This window comes from Macrobrachium nipponense, chromosome 49 (assembly GCF_015104395.2).
Source record: "Macrobrachium nipponense isolate FS-2020 chromosome 49, ASM1510439v2, whole genome shotgun sequence".
In the NCBI taxonomy this organism is placed as follows: Eukaryota; Metazoa; Arthropoda; class Malacostraca; order Decapoda; family Palaemonidae; genus Macrobrachium; species Macrobrachium nipponense.
Window position 1 is genome coordinate 6,422,965 of NC_087224.1, and position 5,000 is coordinate 6,427,964.

The window sequence follows — 5,000 nt, forward strand, 5'->3', positions numbered from 1 at the left end:
CTTGGAAGGTGGTCATTCTCCCAACTACGAATTGCAAAGCATTAATAGTCGCCCTTCACCCTGCCATTAATAAGAATACCATGTTGGGAATTTCCACTACGCCTACGCGCGCCATCTATGGGGATTCTTGAGAACCCACCTTAACCTTCAAGAATCAAACCCGTCAGCCATTATACTATTGCCAGTTCGCATTCCGGGTCACCTATCTCGAATAGGTCATTGGTACGAAGGACGTAAGGAAATAAAATCAGATGGGCACTGTGGGGTCAAAATGCCCAGTTCCCTGGCATAGCTCATGCCCTATTAGGACTCCCACGGCATATGGATTATCATCGACTGGGCGAATACCAATTACCAATTCGCCAGCCATGATGGGAGCCGATTTACATTGTGTGTTGAAAGACAGCTCTCTCTCTCTCTCTCTCTCTAACACACACACACATTTATCTTTCTTGTTCTTTATTCTATTCATCGTAAGAACGATTGTTTACACAGTTTCAGAAGACTGCGACCATGATCTCCTGGAACAAAAGCCATGAATTTCGTTATTGGAACATTCAGCTGTGAGATGATGCCATTAATTTGGATAATAATTCATTTGATTATATATATATATATATATATATATATATATGTATATAATATATATATATATATATATATATACATATATATATATATATATATATATATACAATATACACCCCACCCATCCACTAAACTGAAGCAAGATCCTCATAAAAATTAACACATACACGAACCTAAACTCACACACACAAACACGAACGAATTCATCAAATTCCTCCAAACTTAATTTCGCAATTGCTTTAACTTAGGGTTTCCCAGCTTTCATATCACCACGAAAATATGAATAAATGAACGCCGCTGATAACGGGGTGGATAAGATCACGGAAAGCAATCTTCTAGATTAAAAACTAATCTCCTTTTTTATTTCTGTAACCGTTTGGAACGTAATATCCCAACCGATTGATTAGGTAGATGGTGCGCTTATGTTTTGGGGAACTTTCCGCTGTAAAATAAAAGAAAAAACATATGGAAGCATCCACTCTGATGTTATAGGGAACTTTCCACTTTGTTTTATGGGTACAGTTAGTTAAAAAAAAATTATATGAATCATATAATATCCAGAAATTTAGTTCGGAGAGGTGATGAGTCTAGCGTCAGATTTCAAACACTTCGAGACCGTTATGGCGTAGCGAAGTAGGATTAACATTTACTTTAATCTCTCGTCTTTGCTTTCCATAAGGTCGTATCATTATCCCAATGGCAGGTTGAACTCTTATAGTTCTTTAGGTATTGGCTGGTTTAAAATTAAACCAGCAAAATGCCCGTTAGACTTACATATAAACACCATACAATGAATGACTCTCTCGAAACAGGTTTGGCAGAGCAGGTGCAAACTCGTTGCCCCATTATCTTTTGTTTTAACGTAAATTTCAGGTTTAAAACGATAATATCTAAATTCGTGTAGTTTTAATGTAAGTTTTACATTAATGGCTATATATTAGAAAGCTTTCCACTTGAATAGGCGCTTATGAGGCACATGATTTTATCATCACTACGAGGAGTTTGGCAACACCCGAGTAATCTGACATTGAATATTAAAACTATGACAAAGTTACGAAATTGAACGCTTGGCGGGAAGACAAATGGTAAAAATGGAAGAAAGCAGTACAAATAGGCGATTAAAAAGCCCCCACACACCCCACAAAAAAAAAAAAAAAAAAAAAAATATGATACACATAGGCCTATTGGTTGGCTATAGCACCCATATGGAAACTAGAACTTCCTTCTCGAACCAGATAAACAAAATCGAAAAATGATTAGATTTACGTCAATTTAAGCAATTCTCCAGGGTATTATACCAAAGTACGACTCATGCATAAACGATGATGAGTGAAATGACTCGATATGATAATGAACCAATGATAATGACGGCTATGAATTACAAACAGGCCTATAGGTTGGTTGGTATACCCTTACGGGACTAGACTTAACTGGTAGAACCAGTTAAAAAAAAGTAATTATCATCAGAATTATGTGATTCTAGATAATTCTTCACAGTATAATACCAAAGCATGACTCATACACGAGTAATGATGAAGTACAATGATATAATGCGTGAGCTTTGGTTATCAAAAAAGTGTTATAATAAATGGCGCAGTTGCTGATAAGAATTTTAATAAAGGAATTAATCCGAAAATAAATAAACTTGATATCAATAAAAAAAACTAACAAATACACTTATTTATACAAATATTTATATTAGTTAATATCACTAAAAATACTTATAGTGTCAGTTAATATAAATAAAATACGTATATATAATGTATTTAATATCAATACAAAAACTTATATTGACAATTCATATTAAAAATACTTCTAATGAGAGTTAATATCAATAAAATACTTATAATGACAGACCATATTAATAAAAATACTTATGACAGTTCATATTAATAAAATACTTATAATGACAATTCACATTAATAAAAACACTTTAATGGCAGTCAATATTAGTAAAATACTTATAAATCTTTATAATATTAAGAAAAATATTCGATATTTAATATTAACCAGAAATTAATCTAAAACGAAGTAATTATTAAGCAAAAAATACTGATTTTAATATAAGAAGAAAAATATTCGATATTTAATATTAACCAGAAATTAATTTAACGACAGTTAATATTAAGCAAAAAATACTTGATTTTAATATTAATGAAGATACTTATCACCACAATATAATGAAAAATATTTATAACTTTTAATAATGGAATTACTCGGGAACTCAAGTCTACTTATAAGGAAGGTTAGTACTGATGATAAAGTAACCAGAACGAATTTAACATAAGTAAAAAGTACTTTTAATAGGTCAATATCAATAAAACTACTTAGAAATATAGTTTCAACATTCACTTTTGACTCCCTGAGCAGCTTGTATAGTCTCTAGGCCTATAAACCAGTAGGCTATATCATAAGTCTTTATTCTAAGCAGTTCTTTAATGTTCATTTCTTTAAAATCCTTCGTCTTTATTCTTCAACATTTTCGAAGCTTTATGCCTGATGTGAATAAACTTTGTAATGGTTTAGATCGTTAGAACTTCCTAGTTCAAACTTGGCGTCGAGCTGGCTGGCTGGAGACGAAGTCTTGCTTATTTTACTCTATTTGCTGTTTATCTAAGTTTTTTTTCGTTATTTCTCTAAGTTTATTCTTTATTTCACTTCCTTTCCTGAACTGGGTTGCTAATTGCTTTCCCAAATGGGGCAACTGAACTTGTAACATAGGCCTAGTGCTTCGCCTATTAAGGTTGCATTGCAGCTTGGCTCGTAATAATTATAATAATATTTTTTTCCTGCAATATATCGTTTTTATTCAAACAAAAACTATTTTTAAACGACATTCAACGACAGTCTACGAAATACGTTTGTACCACGAATTCGTAAGCGGAACTTCACTCTTAAGACAAAATAATACAATATTTTCTAAAATACCAACGTTAAACTAAAGAGCAGGTCAAGAAAATCTATATATTAAAAAAAAAGCATCTAAACTTCGCTTTAACTAACGTGCGGGGAAGTTTTATGTCAAAAAAAAGAAAAAAAAAATGGCATACTAAGCAACCATTTTTTATTTATTTATTTTCTTATTTATTTATTTTTTGAGGTCGGTAACTCAATTTGGCATTGTCCCAAATCAACGATAATATTCAAGTCTCCCTTGAAACCATACCCTGCCCATCTCTTGCTTAATGCCCATTATGATTCCTTGACCTATAGAAGGGTATATACGGCAGCGAACTCTATGTCCAAATAGACCTCTAGTCTTAATCCAAGACCAATTGGTTGCTTTCATTTTTGGTCTACGTCTTTATATATATAGGTGACAGCAAGAAAGACATCCTATTAACCAACGACGTTAATTAATTCTATATAAAGCAGCAAATATGAAGTGATTTAATCAAAATATCCCTGTAAATTGTGATCATAATTCTGCCATTACTGTACTACTGAAGTGTTTCAGCTTTGTATAATTACGCGTGGAAATCTATCTCTCATTTATCAATGGCGTCTGAGAGATGTCTTAAATGGTCACTTGAACTTTCATAAAACCATAATTCATAAATTGGAACGTCTATTAACTGTAATATCCTTCCAGAAGCTCGCCAGGAACACTGTAAACACACCACTCACACTTCAAAGGTTTGTCTGTCACTACTACCACAATGGCCGACTGTTCCACCATTTATAAGTTGGAGAGACAATCTGATTTTTTTGCCATTTTTGAAAAGTTAATGATTTCTGACGTTTCTTTTTGACAATTTAGTAATTTTAGACGTTTTTATATATATAATTAATGTTCTGGGCGTTTCTCGGCTGAGTCTAACTCATGATTTCCTAAAGCCGAACTTTGGAGTGTGGACGATTTCAGAGACCCCTATACAAGTTTATAGAGCTTTTATTTATATAATAATTAAAGCTTTCAGCGTTTCTTGGCTAGTTCATCCAAATGATTTTATACTGCTTTCGATACACTGGATAATGGCTAATATACCAAACTTTAAGGCATAAAATACCATACTATAAAGCATAATTTGATGTGTAGTCAAATGAGCTTCTGTTTCTAGACTTATAAAGTTACAACGGTCCGGGAGAGCGCTGGTTTCGTAGATGATAAACTAAAAAAATAAGTGTTGACGTTAATTAGCTTCTACAAAATCACAAATTCTAACAGGAAATCGTACATTTAACCGAAAACAATACAATTATGAAGGATATTAGCACAAATTAGAGTTCTGGAGCTTATATATTTTAGTACTATATGCGATCCCGAGTTGCTATGATTATGGAAAACAATGTATAAACCATATTCATCCATTTGACAAAGAATATCTACCTTACTAAGGAAATTACTAAGGAAACTATGAAATCTAAGTCAATACGGAGTGTCGCGCTTGAAGAACCATATTAGGACCAGC